Source organism: Plectrocnemia conspersa, unplaced genomic scaffold, assembly GCF_051122295.1.
Source record: "Plectrocnemia conspersa isolate PC_06_02 unplaced genomic scaffold, ASM5112229v1 ptg000002l, whole genome shotgun sequence".
NCBI classification, from domain to species: Eukaryota; Metazoa; Arthropoda; class Insecta; order Trichoptera; family Polycentropodidae; genus Plectrocnemia; species Plectrocnemia conspersa.
This window is the reverse complement of record NW_028277166.1, coordinates 4,112,023-4,136,263: the sequence shown is the minus strand read 5'-3', so window position 1 is coordinate 4,136,263 and position 24,241 is coordinate 4,112,023. Positions and strand designations below refer to the sequence as shown.

The following is a 24,241-nucleotide window of genomic DNA, read 5'->3' as shown; positions in this document are numbered from 1 at the left end:
CTTCATGTTATAAATTAATATATATTTTTTTACCGTACATTTAGTATTATACCTCTAGTGACACTTTTATGTTTTATTGGCAGTTATATAATTTATTGCTTAACCCTTTTAACGCCAGCGACTTTATAATGAGTCACCTATTATTTCTCTTCACGCGTCAGTGTCTTAAAAAAATATAAAATATTTGTTTTACTGATAAATGAAGCAACAATAATCTTAAATAATTAGAAAAAAATTGTAAATAATTCGTTAACTTCTTTTAAAAAATATTTTGCTTAAAAAAATACCAACAAGTGACTCACCGGTGAGTCGCTTGTTGGTAATAATAGTTTATATATGTATGTTATAATGACGATATATGTGCAGCAAAAAAAAATATTTTTATAATTTGTAAGTCAAATATTAATATTACAAACATCGTTATTGTTAAAAAAGCTTACAGGTTGTAGCTTTCTATATAGTCACGTAAGGCTTAAAAATACTCACTGATAATTTACAACAACATATAATACAGCTATGTATGTTAAAAATAAAACTACATACATATATCATATATAAAGTTTCATGAGGTCATGACTAATTTTTATGTAATCATGAAACATAGTTTGCCACGAAGAAAATATATTTAATGTACATATGCTAAGTAGTAGAACTTGATAATAATGAATGATGGTACTATTTTATGCATGCTGTATTATTCTGGCATTTTTCTCCATGTCGTGCTCAATTAAAACATTACGTCATATCTAGCATATTTACCAGTTTCTCCAAACTGTGTTTATTATTTCTCATAATCAACAATCGTGTCAATGAAAACTTTTGTTTGATTTATTAAAAATCTTTTGTTGAAACATGACAGGCGTCAGCCCAATGTGTGAAAACGGGGTCAACAAAATAAATACACTAAAATAAAATTCTGAAAATTTATTTTCATTATTTTTTAATTTACACCACAAAATTATAGCAACTATCTAGCTCAATTTTATTTTATAAAATAGTGCCGTCGCCGTCCCACTGCATCGGCGCCAACACGATTTTATTGCTTTTGACGTGAATTTTTTATTTCTCAGAGGTGATAATTGTTTTTTGCGCTCTCGTATTGACTCAAATTTGACTTGAATATACTTCGATAAGCCCTCTTATATTATAAGTCTATAGTAATATCGGTAAAGATAGCTATCATATTTTTAAAACAAGTGTAATATTCAAGTGCAGACTAACTATAGAGCAATATGCGAGATGCACTATCTGTCTGAACATCTTCTTCCACTTATTTCTCCCTGAAAGTTGAGTTTGCTTAGCTTTCTATTTTGGACTTAATATGACTTAATATAATTCTGATAGAAGCTAGTGAAATTACATTGTGCTCTTAATATGTCTATGAAACTCAAAAAATTGAACTAATTTCAACTTGTAGGGATAATTTAAATTTTGTGTCATTTATTATCTCGGTTTTGACGTTTCTTTTTTCTTTGGCATATTTTTGAGAGTAAGCAGTTTCAAGTATTATAATGAATCGAGTATTGTAACCTTTATAAAAAATCACTTTCAAGCCAGGCAACATTATAAAAAATGTGCCAAAAAGAATATAAATATTACATAGTAAAAGATATAAAAAAATCCACTACAAGAATTAAAAAACATTTTAAGAGATTTGATAAGGACAAATATAGTTATGAAATATTGGTTTTAAAGTGTAGTAGTCCATCTTAATTAATGAATATTCAATGGAGAAATTCACACTAAGTAAATCGCTTCCGAAAATTGTAAATGTCTATTTAAATCTTAACAGATATTACATTTATAAGAAAATCTATCTCTGGGAAGGCTATAGATTTGAAAATATTCCACCGGACGTAATTTTACAAATTATGTAGATTTATCGTAAAGTGACGTGTAAAGTGACGAGAGTGAGTGAGAGATAAGGGCGTGCGTTACACGCGTTCCGCACGCCCACTTCTTCTCACTCACTCTCGTTACTTAACTCACTTCCGGATGATGTCTTCCGGAAATTCTAAATGGCCACACATATCGCCAGTTATGATGTAAGTGTCACACAACATACAGCAGTGAAGTCAGCTATGCGTGTGGCGCCATGTGTCACAACATACAGCAGCAAAGAATTAGTATAGACAATTATAATATAACGAATATCAATTATTCGTAATGATAAATAAAATTCGCACACATGGCACAATTCTAAACTCAACAAAACGAAATTCTCTCTTTTCTTCAGAGCGATATTCTGATTCAGAGATATATTAGTCAGCGCAACCTGTATACTATGGAGGATAGACCGGTAGTCGAGTTCAACTTATGAATACATTCCGGCCAAATAATGGAAAGCGCTCTGAATTATTTATAAGGTTGACAAAGCAGAGCCGAAATTATTTGCATGCGTGTATAGTATGTGGATATTTAGATAATGCGGCCCAAAGTTAGCAGACGAGGCTCAGATATGGCTCAATGGTGGTTCTGACGCCCGAATGTCACCTATATTATAAATGAGATATGTGCAAGTAGATAGCCATAAGTGTACTTAAATTGCGTACGACAGTGTTGAGAAACCTTTGACCCGTGGGTCATGTAAATAATTCCGATGATGAAATGCTATTGAGGATTAAGAAGCGTATTTAATATTGCAAGCAGCATTGTTTCCAAATGTTGCACATAAAATTTGTATATAATTATTAAAATAGATGTAATTTATTTCACATTATTTGTTTGGTGGTTATTGATTGTGTTTACCTGGTTGTAACGAAAGTTATTTGCATTATCAATTATCAAAATTAAATAGCTTTAATTCCCTTCTTTTAAGCAACTGTTTGCAGCTATATATAATATTTAACTTAATTGTGTTTAATAAAAAATGATTTTCGACCACTGTTGTAAGATGTATAGATATACTATATGTATATATTTTTGATACAGTCGCACCCATAATAACTGTTCCGGCAAGTTTGTGGAGCGTAACTTATTATTTTCGTTCAACGACAGGATGTCCGATTGTGATTGTTTGGAGAACCATTTTAACATGTTTTTGCAATAAAAATAAATATTTGCATACTGAAGAGTGATAATGATGACATTTGTTCAACCCAGTGCTATCTTGTCGTATAGTTGTTTGAACGACTGCGTAGCAATAAAATTATAATACTAGAGAAAACTGTGGCGATGATTTATCATATACACTTATGATCCTAATTTCTAGTTATTATAAAAAGAAAAAAATATTTTATTAACTGTGTTGTACTCATAGCACTATTTTAATGAGCGCAAAAACTATTTATTTAAAAATATTTTATGAATGCTTGATGTTATATAAAAAAAAAAATATATAATATAATACTTTTTTGTGGTATTTATGATTGCTTTAATTATTTTTAATACAATAAGTATCAATGAGAAGGTTTAGGATAGATCTGAAATTTAACAGCTGTCGTTTTATTATTATTACTCATTAATCAAAGCTTAATGAAATCTCATTAATAATGTATAATGAGATTTGTATCAAAAAAATAATTAATAAAATATTAATTATCATGTTATTACTTGACCAACATACGACCGGATAGTATTCAAATTTGCTTATCTTTGATTTTAAGGGTTTTCAAGTGTGGTTCAATTAAATGGTTTAAATTTACGTATGACGTTTGAGTTCGTTATTTATTTATCAATTTGATTTAAATTTAATATTAAGAACCGCAAAACGATAGCATTTGACTACCGCAACTTTAATTATAATGCAGAATATGCATTTAATGCATTTATGAAATATTAAGGAAATTTTTAGATGCCTTTTCAATATTAATAATAATAACCACACAATTCATTATTATTTAATATGTTAATTAAGGTAAAATTATATTAGAAACAATAATAAAAGAATGCGGTCTTATTATCTAGATCATTTGATTTTCTGCAGAAAAAAAAGATAGTTTTCTATTAAATATCCAACTAAAATAAAAAATATCCCTTCAATCGAAGAATTAACCGCAAATTTTTGATAATAAAAACCACATTTTGGCTTATCAATTGTTAAATGTGAACATATAAAATGAAACGTGATTATGATCACGATAAAGATCACAATAGCTTAATATATTTTTTTAATGTGCACAATAAAATTGTATGACATGACAGTAAAAAACTAGTGTTCATATATTAGATTATATTGCATATATGTAATGAAAATGTCATGACATTCTACAACATTTTACTTAAATTATGACTTTTAATAAAGTGAAAGTGTTACATATTTCAGTGATATATATGATAAAATCTTAATTTCATGATTGAGAGATGCTAAAATGTATACATGAGTTCAAAAACCTGTGTAGGAAACAGGAACTGAATTATATATCAGTTTATTAGTAAGGCTATCCTTGAACAAATTGAAATAAATGTTTCAGAAACGCATAAGGAATTGCAAAAAATGTATTAACCGGTTTCTTGGCTTGTGGGTGATCCAATAGAGGTCAATTTATCCAGTCAAGAGCACGTTGTAAAAAATATGTATCTTTAGTTTTAAAACATAAGAACTCAAACACCTGATTCTAAGATATTACATATATTTTATTTTATAAAAATCTTTAAATATTTAATTATAACATTGCTTAAAATAATTTGATCCACCAAAATATTTCTAGGCACAATTGTACAGTAGGAAGATCCCATGAAGTTTATTTCGTAGACTATATATTGTAAATAGCTTGTTTAACTAAAGCATAAATTCAAAATAAGGGCAAAAAAATATATCATTTTCTAAAAAAAAATATATTAATATAGATAGCACTACACATCAGTGGCGTGCGGTCCATACATGCGGTAAATGCGGCGCATGCCGAATTATAAAATGATTCTAAATATTAAATATTTTTATCATTTATTCATTTTTAATTTACGTAATTATGAAACGAAATCGCCCAGAAAATCGGCTACAGACAACCATTCCGATGGAGCGGCTAAAGCCGACTGCAGCGCGGGCGGGTTGACTGGCCAGCTGTCTTGCGCAGTCGATACGCTTGCGCCATGAATTGCTTATCGGGAATTGAATTGCACGCGCATGCGCACTAGAACTTCAGCCGTTAATCGTGCTCGTGTTTAGAGTCGCCCGTCATCAACCGTTCATGCGGTTGACGTTTTGAATCTGTATATTTCTTTCGGCCTTCATGTCTCGTAGTGGGAGCTGCCGGCTTCCCATTCCAATAATCGGACAAGTATGAAATCTCTCATACACTTTACATTTGCTTTTTATAACACTTCAACGCTCATATGAAACTTTTTTAATTTTATAAGGTTGAAAAGTGAACTTATTTATGTATATTTGTCACCTGAATTCTATTTAAAATATAAACATTGCAATATTTAAAGAGTAAATATTTCAGTGATTATTAAAATATGTATATATAACTATTTTTGATACTTAGCTTTATTTTATGTTGGTATACATTTATTAAGAGTTAAAGTAAATATCTATATTACGAGTGGTTTTAAGCTAAGCTTTCAAAATACATTTTTAGTTATTATACGTAACCTATATCTAAAAAGTATAACGTATAAAATTCTATACCTAATTATTATCTTCAGAATAATTATTAAACATAAGTTTGATGACCTATTACTCATGACGATTATAAAATGACAGCTTTCCTTAGAAAGGATTTTCTATCATGATACAGCATATTTTTTTAATATGTGGTCTCATTTCTACATCAAATTTACAATTTTCCTGTATACGATATGATAATAGTTTATTTAAGAAATTGTAATAAATTATTAATTGATGATGTTGAAAAACTGGTTTTGTTTGTTGCAAATAAATTTACATACATATACGTACATCAACTTCTTGATTATTACCACTAATTAAAATTACAAGTCTATGGTTTGAGGATATGATACAATATACTTTTTTTTCTATTATAAAATATATTATAAATATTTGAACATATCGATCCACGGTTTTCAGCAAAACTTGTCGTTGCAAAATTGCTTAAATGAAAAACGCTCCGAGTGATGCCAATATATTATACACTGTATAGTGTATGGAGAGAAATCGAAAATAAACCTTTGGCAGGATGAAGGACTAAACCAATATTCTGGGGTGTCCATCAATCTTCTCTCAGAATGGAAACGCTTCTCGTTCTATTTTTCTTTTCTGTCTAAAAATAAATCTAAACGAAAAATTCTCCGATCATTCTTATCAAAGCATTGAAGATAACTTATACTAAGTATAAATTTGTATAGACATATTGAAAAATTTAGAATATGATACGAAATGTCAAGGATTTGTCGCTTCTGAATAAGAATATTAATAGATACTTTCGCTATTGCAAAAATCATATTTCTAATTTTATCGTAACAAGAAACTAGATTGTGACAAATATATTAATGATATTCTGTTATCAATAATATTTTAAGCATATGATTTAGTGGAATGTTTATATAGACATATCATATGATTTTTAGGCAAATGCATTAGCAAGAGATTATTAAAAGATGTATTAAATATTAAACAGTGATGCAATTAAAATACTTCTTAAATGTTTTAAATTAAGTAGTGTAATCATTAATTAATTTTAATTTATCTCTACTTGTAAAAAATAATATCCTGGTACATTTATAAAATGCACATCATCGTTCAATATTTACAAAAATCTTGAACTTTGAACTATCACTTGTTAGTGTATACAAAATATGCAAACAGCTTTCTTTAATGGCGATTCAACATCGTTTATTAAAAGCGAATAAATAAAATAAACTATAAAAAAAGCATCAATGGCAATGAAAATCTGCAAAATAATACATACAGTATTTAAGCATGCAATGAGATTAAATCGCATAATGTCTGACCCTTTGTATTATTTTTTATATTTTCAAGGATGTTTTTTACAAATAACCCAATTAACTCTCAGTGGTTATATATTTTGCTTCTTAAATGTTTACCATATGATATATAAAAAAGCTCAACGAACTTATACGGCCTTTGAAAGGCGACACAGGTGTTTTTTTAAACACATTGAAAGCTATTCTTAAATTGCTTTCCCAGCACTCAGAAATTCTCAGAATGAAGATGAGTACGTTTTATATACAGTTTATAAAAGTTGTATTCGACAATTACGTGATAGTCGATTCTGGTTAGCATTTGCCAAGGTGATCGAGTGAGCAGATATTTTATGTTTGTAAGCGTTTTAAAAATTGTTATATTTTTACATAAGCTTGTGAAAATATGATGATGATTAATCTACAAAAATGTTTGCCCTTGACCTCTAATCTCTGGACTACACGGTGCGGTTAAAAAATTAAACGAAGGTCGTTTAACTGCGCTAATGAAGGCCCCTAGATCGTTACGTACCACGAGCGTAATGAAATTTTAATTATTTGAATATAACATATTTTATATGATTTTTTCAGATACTAAAAAATATTTTTTTAAGTGCAACTAATTAAAACCGGTTTTTCTTGATTTTAAATATGTCGCAGGTGAATATTGATGATTGTAAAAAATACGAAAATACAATAATGCTATTAAAAAAATATTAAAAAAGAATATTTTATTGAAGCGCTAAATATAATTAAAAAAATCTATAGATTTAGATACTCTAGCTATTTATCCTTATACAATAGATGATTAAACAATTATGGATCATAAGTATTCCTATCTTTGTTATTTATTTATTGATAGATCCTATCATTCAAACTTAGATATTGCCTTGAGGCACTGAAATACTTAATCGTCTTCTTTGTTGAAAAATCTACGGAGAAAAAATAAGAGTAGGTTTATATAACTCGATTTTACCGTACTTGTCCCGGTTTAACTGTGTCCCGAAATAAGAAATAATTTTATACCGGTTTTTAATGAAATATTTTTTTTAATACAGAGAAAGCATAACAAAATCTAGTGGCTTGAGTTATGCCGTGCATTTTTGATATTGTTAAGTCAGTAATCGCAAAACAGTATATAGACGAGGTTGTTAAAAAAAATTGGTTTTTATGTGACCTAATATTTATTTTAAGATGGCTAGTTTGCAATAATTAAGTGATTAAAAATTAAATTTGTAAAAAATCGACCGACTCTGATTCCTTTTTAAACCTTTACAAACCGACCAATATTTTTTTTAATTGTTCGTCGTGCGCTTTGCGTTTTAATTCGGTCACTTAATCAAATACCCAACTAGAATCGACCCGTCACCGGCTGGGTGGTCACACGTAGACGCATAAAATGGCACGGCACTAATCCTCAGAAAATATTATTATAATTATTTTTTGTTCTTTCTACTTTGTTGTTATTTACACGAAAATAAATAAATAAAATAATTAAAAATAAATTAAATTTTAAGATTAGCTTATTGACATTTTTAAATTCGGAGTCGGAGCTGGAGTCGGATCTTGCGAAAAAGTCGTAAAAATAAAAACGTAAACAATGTTGTTTTTAGGTTTTTAGTTTTTTATGGGGAGATTTAGTATATAAAATATAATTTTAAATAAAGTGTAGAGTTCTGGCTTTTAAAAATTGTCATTCAATTGTTGTCAACCAAATTGCTAGTACTATTATTAAATATAATTGAAACAGCTGCAAAGAAAAACTATTTTGAAGCATTAAAGTAAATTGTCATAAACGTCAATATTTGGTCAAAAATTCTGGTTTTTATGTTTCGTGACACTTGTGTAAAAAATAGATACTCTTTAATAATTTTAAGAAAAAAAACATTTCAATATTAAGTTTAGGAAGAATCATATTTTTATATCTTTATAATATATATAGAATAGGAATATATAAGTTCTTAGCAAATGGTTGTATTTATTCCTGACATTTTTTTTGGTCTGGGTATAAAAATAGTATATTTGTAAAATCAATATAGACATTTTAAAAAAAATGTTATTGATAAAATTTATTATTCTTTTTTTAGTCCAGTCATTTCTGAAGTTCGAGTTAAAGAGGGAAGCGGCTGCTTTCTCGCTCTTTTATGTTTCGGTCTAAGCATAGATCCACTATGTTTAAGTAAGGAAGGACTCTCGTCTGTCCCATATCGAAAATATCTGGTGAATGTTTAGAAATACGCAGCCAGCAGGTCATGTCAGGTCATATAAGCATTAGGAAATAATTTAATCTGATCCTGCCAAAGCATTATTATCAATGCCAGCTATCATAAGGAGCCTTACAAAAATTAGATGTTCACAAAAAGATATGTGTTAATTAAATGTTTGGCTAAAAACAATTGAATCTGACGAGGACAAAAAAAAGGTTTCTTGCCTTTGATTTAGGTCCGAGGTGTTTCGTTTGAACCTCCGATCGTCACGTGCGTCAGCATAACAAATATTTTTTCGTGGTCGAATGTTCATTGTTTTTTTTATTTTGTACCGGTTAAAAAATTGTAATTTATTACAAGCGCAAAATTTAATTTTTGTATTACAAAAAATTAAATTTATATGGATATAAAATTCTACTAGTAAAAACTTTTTTTAAAACTGCTAGTATGGAATTATTATATAGATTAACTATTACTATGTTGTTCAATAGAAATAGTTTGGTATTAAATTTTTATTATTTTTTAGAAAGAGCACATAATTTTATTAAAAAATCACTAGTTGAAATATTACACTTATAATGGTATTATTAACAACAAAAATGCATTAGGAATGGTCTTATTTTATTTATTATTTATTTTTTATTATTAAATCTTCCGTTGTAACCTGACTGACAGGCGTAAGCCCAAATCTGTACCAACTGAGTAAATCAGGCATAATGAATACCTACTAAAAGTCTGGGAATCGATGATATCTATATTATTAATTATAAATTACTATGTGCTGTACAATTTATAATCAATAGATGTCATGTTTTTTCATATAAATAAAAATTCGAGTACCACTGCCGGGGCTCGAACCCGCTACATCTGAGATGTTACGGACTACGCTACTCCGTCCTTGATTTTACTTATCCATTAATTAAACTAATTTTTTTATTAGCACCTATAAGTAAGAATTTAAATAAGCCATATTTTAATTAATCCAGTTAGAATAACGCAATTGTTTTAATTTGTAGCAATTGAGACGCATAAAAATATAAAAAAATTGAGAAACGCTGATTTAGAATATGTGAATATAATTGCTAGTACAAAAGCATCAGTAAATTTAGTGGAATGCTTCCGCATCATGAACTGTGTAAATAACTAAAAGCCCAAGGATGCATTGAATCGTTATGGGGCCAAAGTCAAAGGTCACATCTGACCTTTTATATAATAAATAAAATAAATTTAGCTTAGTGAAAAACGTTCAATATATAAACGTTTAAAAATACTGTTACAAAATTTCTATCGTTTTAATTTAGACTAACGGTCTTAGAGCGTAGTTAATATTTTAACACAAATTTAGAAACATGTCATTGTTTTACGATCAAGCATCATAAATCAACTGTGTAAATAATATATTATGCAAATACGCTTAGTATGCCAAATAGTTATTATGATTCAATATTTGCATGCTTCTAATTATAAAAATCTGAAACCAAATCTAAAGTATGTATGCTACTTTGTTATTTTACTCGTGTATTTACGTAATTTTTCGTTCATATTCATAACATATTTAATACAAATATATCGTTAATATTATGTTAAGCTTTCATAGTAATTATTATTATTGAAATGAAAATTTTCACTAATTTGGTCTATTAGCATTTAAAATAAATTATTTATGATATAAAAAATAATGCAAATTAATACACATTTACAAATGATTTCCATGATGAAAAATGTGTAAAAGTAATATGTTTTCAATATAGACAAACTAGTTAAATTTTAACTAAATATTGGCTAAACTCACACTCAACCTCAAGGTCAACGTTTACATAACGGTTGCCACGTTAGTACAATAATTTCACTCGATTCACAAGAGCACTTCGTATGAATGAGTCATTCTTAATTAATCTCACGAGCAAAGTGTAAACAGAGTTTTAACCGTCGGCAAATAATCGCTAGCGATATGAATTCACAATGCAAACATTTGAGAAGCGCCAAGGGTATATATAGCTATAGCCGTTTGTGTGAAAAAATCCCGTCTAGGATAATAATCTTATAATTGGATTTGGACGAATGTGAGAGAGAAGCCGTGTTGTGGTTTGCGGTTGGGGTGCACTTAAAAGTAGCCCAGATTATACTATTCTAAATTTATATGTACCTAAACTATAATATTACGTATTCTTTGTTTGCGTTATATCTCTTCTGATTTATATGATCGTTATATTGGTAGCTCGAATTTTATTTATTATTAGCATACACAAAATAATTTATAATTAATTATATAAATATAAATTTCGTCGTTACAGATTAACCCCATTGTAACGCATTAGGTTCACGCCTGTCATACCGTCACGCAATTGATTAAAAATAAAAATAAAATAAAGTTAAAAATAAACAACTTTATTTTATGTTCAAAGAATTAAAGCATCATATATAGCCACGTTTTTGATATACATTATCAGGTAGAAATACGCATTAACCATGAGAAGGCACTTGTCGCATATACCTAGTCATTTCTTAAAGTCAAACTTTGGATTGTTTTGAATTATCTGAGATTACTGTATATCGATATCTGGTTGTATTAAGAATGTATCACCAACCACGCACTATTGAATTTATTTTTCATTGCACCCACGGGTTCCATGAAAAGCTTGAGAACCATTATTATAGAGAAATATGTAAAAAACGATTTAAAAAAAAACTTGTTTTTCAATCTCGAAGCCAATGATCTCAAAGTAGGTTTAAATTTTTTTGCATCGCAAATTCCTGCAGGACAGCGTCAGAGTATTATGCATATGTATGTTTTATCACACATACTCATTGACACACATATGTAGCATACCGTTATTCATCACTAGCCGATCCACTCACGTATAAAAATCGAATTTCCTGGCAGATTACGGACCAGCATCTGGAAACGGCATCTTTGTGACCCAAAGATTCAGACGCTGAGATAACGCACTTTGCATTTCTCACCCTATTTGAAAGATGGCGAACATTTTTACCTTTCAATCTCGGCTTTCGATTTTTCGAGAAGCCCACTTTGGCTTTGGGTAAGCCGTGATTTTTACAGAGCAATACACACACGAGTGTAGTATGTGATATGTATTATATATAATACAACCACAACCCATATAAAAGCCTAACGTAGTAAATTTGTGTAGTATGAATCTAGATATATGCTATGTGGGTATATATGTTATATACAAATATATTTCATCGTTTGTCAAGCGAAATTATTATGATAATATCTTCTCTTCTCTCTATATAAAACTTATATATAGCGATGTTATTCTAGAAATATCCTCTTTTCTCTAAATACATAAGAGAAAGTTAAAATAAATATGTGTGACGTACAGAATTAATACCAAACATGTTATATTTAATACATATGGCAAATAAGCATTTTTTAATTATTTTTGTATCTGACACTTTTTTCAGGAAATGTTTAATCAAAATTTAATGAAAGCTTAATTTTTATATTTATTATAATATGTACCTACATAAGTTATAATTTTTTTTTTAAATATTTTTCATCAAAGCAATATATATGTATATGTATGTATAATATATGGCATATATTACTATATATATTACAAAAAAATATTTATTGGCAAATAGTTTACTTTTGTATTTAACTCAGAATTGAGTAAAATGTGGCGTATTACTCATAAGCTCGTGTTAAGGCACACAAACTCGCAATTTGTTACGACGCGCTCGTGAGAAGGCAATCATAATAAACATGTTTTAAAAACATTAATAAATATAAGACACGCCACTTGCTCTTTTTCCCTCACTGTGCGACGTTTTTCAATCAATCAAAACATATTGCGTCAGAGCCGACGCGTTCGCTATTTTCTCAAACTGTGTGAAGCACTGAGAATATTATGGGCGAACACAATAAATGCTGTTTCAATGTATACTTTGTATCTGTATAATTATTGGATTAGAAAATTGACTTATTTGCATTTTTAAATTGCAGTATTATTTTTTATATGTCAGAATCAAATCTATGTTACTCATGGTTTAAAAAATATTATTACGCTTACCCTTTTTTTGTACTCTGAGATATTTTTTAATCATTAAAACTATTGCGTCAAAGCCAACGCGTTTGCTATTTTCTCTAACTGTGTGAATGTAATATTATTACATTACTTCAAATTTTATATGAAACGCTAATAATATTAAGGACATACTGTATATTGAGACATACTAAACAACAATCGAATTGTAATATGAAAAATTACTAATTTTGTGTCGTTTGAATTTTTTCCCATAGCAACAAATATTTATTTGGAACATTATTAATTTTGTGTCGAGATTGAAATTTTTCACTTTGCAATAATATTTTTATTGAATATAAGTCATAATAAAAGTTGATATTTTACTAGGACACTCTTTAAAGCTTAAATAATATTATAATATATTAAAAAAACCTTGTTGAGTTCTCCCTTAACCGTTTGAATGCCGTAAGGACATCGGTGTCCACTAACGGACGCGGGTGGTCCGTTCCTAGTTTTATATTTTTTTTTTGTAAAATTATTTAATATTTTTTTTCGACACTTTTTTAGTACTTATACTTAGTTATAAAAACATCAATATATGACAGAAAAAAATGCTTGGCATTTTAGCATACATTCGCTTGGCACTAAAAGGGTTAATATTTTGATTTTTTATATTTCATAACTTTTTATATTAGAACTATATTTTTAGTTGAGTTAATTTTAAGTACTGGTAAATATAGCGTTATTTATCCGATAGGTGGCCTTCACATTACTTTTTAAAGGTTTAATTAATTTTAGGGCAATGAGAATAGTTTTACATAAAAATAGATTTACTAGTTGTAGAAATATGATTGATAGATGATCAAGAAATATTGTAGATGAATGTTTCAGTATTTCTATATAAGCTAGAAAATAATATGCTAGCAGAGAATTTTAATAAGTATTTAATAATAGATATATACGTACATAGATTTAATACTAGAAATACCCACAATTTAATGATTAGGTATAAGAAAACGAGGCCAGGGAAAAATGTACGGAGGTGTGAATTTGTATATTAATATTCCTAAGACAATCCGCAAAAATAAAATTGTAGCGGTACTATAAATTATAATAGCAAGTATTTTTTTATATTATGTTTTATATGTATGTTTTGATTAAATTTGTTTAGTGTATAAAAAATTAACTATATTTGCTAAATAAATTAGTAAAATAAATAATAGCTATATTTGTCTATACGGTAATGAATAAGGTGTGATAAAAAATAATGCTTACTCCTAGATCGATTAAGCTTTATAATGCGCATTTAATTATTGTCGGTCATATTTGACGCGTAGTTTGCGCTTCATAGTAAAGAATTGTCGACGCATTTATTTTAAAAATGACAGAACAAAAATTGCATTATAAATTGCGTTAAATATAGATACAACCGAAATGTTTTTACATGATAATTATTATTAGGTAGATTACTAAAAAAAATTGATTAGGTATGAAACGAGCATCGTAAAAAAAATGTTAAGCAACTGATGAATGAAGTTGCCGACTACACATAATTATTCAAACGTGCTATAACATATGACGAATCATGAGTGTAAGGTATATAACATCGAAATAGAGGTCAGATCTAGCCCATCAAGCTCAATCAAATGTCAAGGTTTTCTTTACTATTTTCTTTGATTATAAGGTCAATAAAAGCCTTACATAATTTGCAAAAATAAATTAAAAGAAAACTATGAGAATTTATAATATATTATGAAATAAAATTTAAATGTTCGCCTTCAACATTCTAAACGCCTCATATTATATTACTTTTCATCAGTTATATTTTTTTATATAATCTGAAAGGCGTAAGCCCAATGTGTTACAACGGGGTAAATCTGTAGTATCGGAATGTGATTTATAATTTATAATCAATAGATGGATAGCCGAGGCTGGTTTTTAATAATAGTGTATTTTTATAAAGATGATAATTTAATTGAACAATATAAAAAATAATTGATTCATAAAACGAATTGTTTGTGCATTACTGTCGGACAGATTAGGTGTGAGCGAGCGGTAGCGAGTGAGCATTGATCAGAACCGTGAATGCAACAAAACTTTTTCCGAAAAAAATCCGAAGATATACCTTACATGAATAAACAAACAATTTTATAGAACAATGTATGTATTTAAATGCACATTATCTTAAAACATTTCCGTAATAAATAGCACTTTTTTACATAAAAGTTCGAGCCTGTGGTTCGAGCCCGCGACTTTTGGATTACTAGTCTAGATTTACGGACTATGCTATTCCGACCTTTTATATATGGTTTAATGACTATTAGGTAAGCTTGTCACTGATTAATATTAATATTACCTATATTTGCCTATATGGTTATGAATGTGGATATTCAGATTTATTTTAATCAATTCAACCATATTGCGCCAAAGCCACGCTTTTGTTTGCTTATAAATCTGTTTTAATGTAGTACTTTATTTATTTTAAAATTAGAGTAAGTTTTATATATATTTAAAAAAAATAATTGTTCTTTTGAAGCAAAATAGTGTTATCCCAATGCGTTACAATGGTGTAAAAACATTCAATAAGTAAATAGTGAGACACTAGACTGAAATTTAAATTTGTAAATCAGTTACATGGATTTAAATAATTGTAAACTAGTATTACGGCTTTCAATCAATACATTACGTACGAATCCGTGAGATTCGAAAAATCTATGAAAACCTAATCTTTAAATTAAAATATAAAAAAGTCAATAATTTTGATCTCCTAGGTACACAATGATATATGTATATGGGGTTTGAACCTAGGTCTTTCAGATATCAGTAACTGGCTATTTTATACTTGCATTTAATTAATTTTATTATTTTAAATTGAGACGATTTTTATAATAAACATAGTATTTTTTTCATTACAGCACGGTGTTTCGCTCACATTTTTTTTTTTTATAAAAGTTTATTTCTTAAATAGACATAGGTAAAATAGCATACAGATATATTAAATGCACAATACTGGTTCATAACCATTTACATTGTTTACAAATTGTTAAGTTATACAATAACATAAAAAGAATAATAAATTATACGAGAATATACTAAATTAAAGGAAAAATACATAAAACCTTTTACAAATTTAAAGAAACTCCAAAAAAAAAAAAAAAAAATTTTGGAAAAGAATGAAGCAGATGAGAAAAACAAATTATACAAAATACATAATATACAAAATAAAACACATACAAAGGTAAATAAACCTAGCCCTGTAGACCTGAAACTGATGACACTGTGATGAGCTTAACTGCATCAAAGCAATATGTGCTTAGGCATTTTATGTTTGTATTTAAATTTAAGTTTTGCTTTGTCGTAATCACCGATTCTTGAAATTAGTGGGTTTGCGTGGTCTCGCGAGATTTTTTTATAGTATTTTTCGGTTTGATAATAACAGTATTCTTTAATGGTAGGAATTAAATGTTTGGTGTGGAGTTTTTTAAGGTTAGTATAAAACGGTGTATTATAAATTATTTTTATGGCTTTATTTTGAATTACTTGAAGTTTATTAAAATTACTATTACTCGCGTTACTCCACACTGAACAAGCGTAAGTTAAAACAGGTCTGATTAATTGTCTATAGACTAGAATTTTATTTTTTATTGTAAGCGCACTTTTTCTATTAAATATTGATTTTAGAGCCGCAATGGCGCCGAGCCCTTTCGACCGGAGTTCAGTTATATGTTTATTGAATTTTAGTCTGGAGTCCAGGTGTATACCCAGATATTTAACGCTCGCTCTCCATTCAATGTTATGCCCTTGTTCACTTTTAATGGGTGCAGGCAAGGGTTGTTTCGCTCACATAAATTATAACATATTGCGGCAGAGCTAGCGCGTTGGCCAGTTGCTCAGACTGTAACATTAAAATTTATTTATTTTATTATTAGTTTAGTCAATTATAAAGTTTTTTTAATTCTTAGCTAGTATGAGTCGTTTTAATACTGGCACATAATCTGTTTGTAATATAATATTTTTTTTATATTTTTAAATTTAAAATTAATTAATACAATTATCTAAATTGTAATTAGTTTGTACGCTAATAAAATGCAGGATTGAAAACACGTTCTAAGTTTATAAAAAAAATTAAAACTATTCCAATGCTTTATTATTACCGGTGTTTCAAGTTCAAAGTCGAGTGTGATGTCACTGTCAACACCCGGAAGGGTATATTTAATATATCTTATATATAATTGTTTTATTATAAGTATATGGCCGATTAGTGGTGTATTACTTTAACATATATTGTTAATAATCGGTTAGGTTAGCTTTTCTTATATTTCCGTTTCTAGTTTTGTGATGGAATAAGAAAACTTGTGTCATTATATATCAAACTCGCTAATGTCACAAATATATCTGAAGCGGATATGTACGATTTCATTTCGACGCATAGATTTCAAGAATGAAATAGAATTTATTATTCAAATAGAATCGATAAATATCGCGGTGACCTTAGTAGAGTTTTACATTTAACGACACATTGCTCTGTAACTGGTAAATTAATCCATACACATTACGTAAAATCCGCAAACTACCAACACGATTGCGAAAGCGAATCGTCGCGAAGCATCTTCGGCTATCATAATATTTAGCACACATGCGTTCTGGTTGATGTTCATAGTATTTCTATCAGATAATACTACTAAGAATTCCAAAAGCAAAGCGTCAATCAGTCCATATGTACCTGTGCGTTTTTTATGCTACCGCTTGTAGACTTGAAGAAGATTAACCGTTGGCTCGGGTGCACTGACTGGTCACAATTATCGATTCTCGTGCGTGGTCTGTTGGCCTAACCGGTCACAGAGCACACAACGGCTCACGGTCGCTGACTGCTGACGACTGGTTCGCTTTGGTTCTTCAGATGCCTCGTGGCATTCTGGGAGCACCAGTACACCTTCAGAAAGATTTGGCAACGCTCTTGACTTGATAGTATGTGTAATTTTGGCAGATGCTCCAAAGCGACAGTATTCTAAATAATACATTTACCATTGGCAAACAAAGTTTAGAGTCACTGTGTTGCGGTAGGTTGTAATTTGTATTGTTTTGATTTGGTCGCATAGTTTTCCTTGTTTATGTTTGTATCATAGAAATCGGAGTCACGTGGTCGTGTTTTAAAAAAAAACGTGACAATTTGACATTTGGATTGAAGAATAAATCGTGAGATGAAGAACCTCGATCTATTGTGTCATTCAAAAATGAAGACTTTTGTGGTATAAAGTGTATTCAAATATCGTTTTGATAACAAAAAAAATTATACAGTACAACAGCCTTGCACTTTTAGTACCGATAACTAAATGTGATATCAAATTTGTTTTCTAAAAATATATATATAGAATCTTTGATGATTTTTTGACATATATTTTGATAGTAAAATGCTCGGTAATTTTTTTATATAAAATGAGTATTATGTATTCAATTTTTAATAGAAATTACTATACTAAAATTTGGAGCTAACTTATACTTTCTTAATACTTTCTTTTAAAGTGATATATTCTTCATTTAAGCATTATTTTACTGTGTTTAAATTATATTCCATAACCTTACCAAATTTTACGCTGCTTAAAAATATGGCATCATTATTAAATGTTAATGATATAAAAACACTTCATTAAAGATGTAGGTAAAAAAATGAAGAGTATATTAGCTTAGCATATTTTTATAAAAAAATAATGGATTAGTTGCAGTTAGCAAGTAATAAATATTATTGATAAAAAATACATTTAATTACGTAATTTTTGTACAGAAAATTATTTACAAGATAGATTTACAATTACTTTTTAGTGATTTTAGTAGGAAAATATTACCTTTTTTGGATAAAACACATTAAATAAAAAAATAAAATCTAATTGTAGATTTATTAAGCATTCATAATGCAAAATAGCTACAAAAATACTTTAATCATCAATGAAAAAATACATTTGCTTTTATTATATTAATTTAAATGAATCGCAAAAATTAGCGATTGATCATACAATTGATTTTCTATAGTGCTATTAAATATTATCTCTACATATTTTGTCTAAAAAATCTCTTATTAACTTTAAAAACCATTTAATGGAATAAATGGTTTTTATGGAAAGAGTTATTTTTGTTTAAAAATTCTTTTTTTCAGTTACAAAAAAAATTCTGTAATGAGAAATACTAATATATTAAATTAATAAAAATATATTTCACCATTAATTACTTTTGAGCTATTATGTGGTTTAGAAAAATCAGTGAAAGAGTTATACTTACAAATTATTGAATTATTACATAGTTTTTAGTTATATTTATAGAAATATCATATCTGTGAATTTATTAAATTTATTTATGTCAATTAAATTAAGACAATCGTGATCTAATAGAATAGACCAGGGTTTCCCAAACTTTTTCAGCGACGGAACACTTGGCAAATCCGAAAATGTTGGCGGAACACTTAACTTATTTTTTAGGCTGGGTAATTCATAATAAAATAAAACATGTTATTAAAGAAATGTTATTAAATCTATTTAATAAACATAAAAATACAAATAAATAAAACTACTAATGACTAAAGATTTTGGGTTCTTAAATAACAATTTTTTTTTATATCACGCACAATTTTGGTTAGTTGTATTTTCATATCTGCCGTGGCGTGGAGTCTATTTCTGTATTTTGTTTTTGTTGCAATATACTTAAAAAATCCCACTTCGCATAAATACGTCGTGGAAAACGGAAGTAAACAAACCAGAGCTTGTTTTGACACCTTGGGGAACTCTTCAGTCAGACTCGCCCAGAAATCATTTAATGGCTGATATTTTTGTTTCAAATCAGAGTCATTAACTAAATTCTCATAATCCCTTAAGCCCACTGCTTTTACTGTCACGGAAAATGGATTCCGAACCCAGGAATCGTCCTTACTAGTTTTCGGAAAATATTTTGAAAGAGTTATTTTCAAGTAATATAGGTGTACTAAAAATACTTGTGAAACTTTTTTATCTACTTGAAAATTCAATTCATTTAAACATTCATCTCCAAGACAGGAAAACAATCAAAATTATTAGAGTCAACCGATAAAATCTGAAATTGTAATTTTTTATCAAAAGATTCAATTTTATCTCTCATATTAAAAATTGTAATACTTTTTTCTTGTAATTATGAGTTAACATCATTTCACTTTGTAAAAATATCCTCCAGATATGCAGATGTATCAACCAGGAAGGATTTGTTAAAAAATTTATAAAATGATGTTGCAAATTATTTTGTGCTTTCAAGAAGACTAATAATTCATTTCGAAGTTCATATAGTCTTAATAGTACTTTTCCTCTAGATAGCCATCTCACTTCAGTATGTAATAAAAGTGCTTCATGTTCACTACCCATTTCATCGCACAAAATTTTAAATAATCTGGATTGAAGTGGTCTAGATTTTACATAGTTTATCATTTTCACGGCTACTTCATAACATTTTTTAAATTTGTGGAATTTTTTTTAGTCAACAGTGCATGCCTATGCAAAATACAGTGACTGCTAGTAGCATATCTAGTCACATAAATAAAATTCGTATAACAAGCACTAATATCGTGTGATTAATTAGCAAAAAAAATATTGTTTAAATAGGATAAAATTTTAAAGTTAAAAAAACAACACCGACTTATGAAACTTTTCCCTCCAGATTTTATACACATCAATGTTGAATATTTAACACATATTTGTAAGCTTTTTTATCAGATTTATGAACAATTTTTATGTATTAGCAAGACTAACAATTTTTTTAATCTACTCTAAATTTTTGTGAAATATCTATTTAGGCTCCGCGGAACACCTATTTTGGATCCGCGGAACACCAGTGTTCCGCGGAACATAGTTTGGGAAACCATGGAATAGACCAATGCGTTACAACGGTATAAAGCAATACATTGTATTATTGCAATTCAGAAAAAAAATATAATTTAAATAATGCACATAAATAAATAATAAGTGAGAATATTAATTTTAGCTCAAATGCGTTTTATATTTAAAAAATAGTAGTTTTACAAATTTAAAAAAAATATACTCTTTTATGTTGATAAAACATTTTCTACAATTATTTTATTTCTTTAATCAATATTTATGAACGACAACAAATTAGCGACTTCTTACATAATTTTAGACTTTATTTTACCTTTACTTCACAGTTCAATCAATGTCAAGAGTTATAAAAAAATAGCGATGACATAACGGCAATAAAAGCACCACTCGACATTGAATAAGTACTATGACTGGTGGCGCACCTATAAGTAGCCCCTCACTCATTATACGCACAAACGCAATCCAATGTGGGTAATTAGGTCAAATTACTTGGTCATTAGTAGCTTTGTTCGATTATCTCACGAACTGAAATACATAATTTATATGCTGCACTACGCTCTCACACATTTTCTGTCACCAGCCGACAACCTTCAATTTCGTCACTCAATTTATTCATACTCCAATGCCACAATAGAGCTATTTCCTCATATCTGTTTTGACACGGTGTACTAGCAAAATACTGAAAAATATCTATATTTATTTTAACATAATTTTTTTGTATTATTAGATTTAGGTTTAATACCTATTGTTTAAATAGCAAAGTTTATATTTAGAGAAAATAATATTTCTTGATGTATGCGTTTGAAAAAAAATATTAATAGTTCAATATAGCACGTATTCATTCTGTTATCCTGTTTCCGCAAACGTAAATGTATAATATGCTATTAAAAATACATATATGTTTAGTTAATGTGCTATTGAAAATATTTATTATTGAAAAAATACGGTAATTCACATACGTATGTTTAACTTCAAACGCAAAAAGTGTATACATTTTTATTTTTTTTAAAATTATATGTATATAAAAAATATAAATTGTATTTATATAATCCCTGTACATCCTGCAACACCTTGTCTATTCAAAAATTGTATAACAAATGTATAAAGCAATGGAAAACTATTGTGCATTATTTAGGCAATAAAATTAATTTGCTCACTTGTAATACACTAATAATACTAATAAAAAAAATGCTGAATAATATTTTAATATAGTAATAAAAAAATACAAGCCCCTGAGATAGATCATATTAATTTTATTTATACAACATAACATTGCATAATTTATGGCTTTCGATTTATTTAATGGTAAGTTCGTGCAAATAAAAATTTGAAGAACGACTACTAAAAATAAATATTTAAAAGTGGCAATTTCAAATGATAAAAAATTAAAGTAAATAATGCAAATAAAAGGCTAAGGGTGTGTATATACACATGTATATATATTTTTGATTCTGATCATGGCAATAAAATCTCTACCGAAACGTCCGGCATAAATGACCGACGACGTTGAAACCTGTTTTTAATGTATGTATAACAATGGAGTGCGGTGACTTTTGGTCAGGGGGGAGGAACAAAACCTGTATTTTTAAATTAATTTTCTTTATTTGATAAACATTATGTATTTATTTTTTGAAAATGAATTTTATTCGACCCCCTACAAAATTCATCATATATTATATTGTCTTTCATTAATTTGAATATATTTATTCTTTTTATTGTAGTAAATGATCTTTCTACAGAAGCACCGGTATGCTAAAATACTTCCGCTAAAATATGATATATGTCAATCGCATGAACGGTTGTAGATGGGCGACTGTAAACACGAGTACGAGTAACGACTGAAGTTATAGTACGCATGCGCGACACATTCAATTCATAATAAGCAATTCACGGCGCACGCGTATTGACTGCGCAATATAGTTGACCAGCCAGCCCGCCCGCGCTGCAGTCGGCTTTAGCCGCTCCCTCATTATGATTGTCTGCAGCCGATTTTCTGAGCGATTACGTTTCATAATTACGTAAATTAAAAATTGAATAAATCATTAAAATATTTCATTTTTAGAATCGTTTTATAATCCCAAGGCATGCGCCGCATCTACCGCATGTATGGACCGCACGCCACTGATATATATGTATATATTATATGTGGTGGAAAAAATAACATAAAAGCAGTATTTAACGGCAAATAATATTTTTTGATTAATAACTACTTTAACTATAACTATATTTATTTAATTGTTTATATCCAAGATAACAATTTAATTACGTATTGGGTTTAATATTTACAATCTGTCTGTGTATAAGTATGCATTTCCAGTTAAATTTTTATTTAAATAAAATCTACTACGCTTTTCGCACACAAAGCAAAAATTGTTAAATATTACTTAACACAATGACATTTACATAGATTGCGACTATATTTTTCGACAGTTTCACTTTCATTTTTTTGTGGATTCTGTATATCGTAATACAATTCCGATTGTTCCGCTCTGAAGAAAAACTCGATTAGCATTCTAGTCTAGAACTGCAAATAGCGTTTGAGAGTTTGGTGAACTCATTTTTATTCACATGCAAATCTTTCCATTTTTGCGAAATTCCCAAAGTAAGTCTTTAAGCTACAATTTATGCATTATTTTTTTAACACACATAGTGTTCATAGTATCATCATGTTCAATCTATACGGATTTTTAGCGTAGTGTTTATTTTTCGATCGACCTCGAATTGGTTGTGAATACTTACGAATCGACGTGATTGAATTTGAATATCATCACACTATATAAAAAGTTATACAAAATGTTAAATTCTTGATTGTGATATAATGCAAATCGAGTACTCTTAGTTTTATTTTAGTTGTGTTCTCAATAGTGAATGAGTGCGATCATCAAATCTTTTGGCACAGTGTTATTTTCTTGTTGAACAACAGATAACCAGAATATCTTAAATTAAATAAGTGTAGCAATCATTCATTTTATTATAAATATTATACTAGTTAATCGTAGATTATTAACGTTTGATTATATTATAATAAAGATACTAAACATACACTGCTAAATTGTGTAAACACTGTGCTTTGATCCATCATTTGTTTATAACATGAGTGTTTTCTGCTTTGAACTCCCCTGAACTCTCTTTATTTATATGATCAAGTAGTTTTTTCCCTGTTTTATTTGAAGTTCAATATAAAGCACTAGATTTATACGATATATGTATTTAATTAGACCGTTTATTTCATTCGTAACTTAATGTCACAATAATATCGTAGGCTTTTAATACAGTAACATATTTTAATTTCTTCATGATAAATAATGGAACTTAAGTTGACTCGTTTTAATACGCAAAAATATTTATATTAAAATTATTAATACAAATT

The 24,241-nt window shown here is 28.4% G+C and overlaps 2 protein-coding genes across 6 annotated transcripts in view; one reads left to right on the top strand and one right to left on the bottom strand.

The window, feature by feature from the left end:
* Positions 1-17,904, bottom strand: part of LOC148237369 (uncharacterized) — a 60,010-nt gene extending 42,106 nt beyond the window's left edge. For all 4 annotated transcript variants that reach the window (XR_015812622.1, XM_088205358.1, XM_088205359.1 and 1 more), the window contains exon 1: positions 17,748-17,904. The gene's annotated coding sequence lies outside the window, so the exon portion shown is untranslated. The remainder of the gene's footprint in view (positions 1-17,747) is intronic.
* LOC148237367 (uncharacterized) overlaps positions 1-24,241 on the top strand; it is a 202,847-nt gene that overhangs the window by 111,922 nt on the left and 66,684 nt on the right. The gene's annotated exons all lie outside the window — the stretch shown is intronic.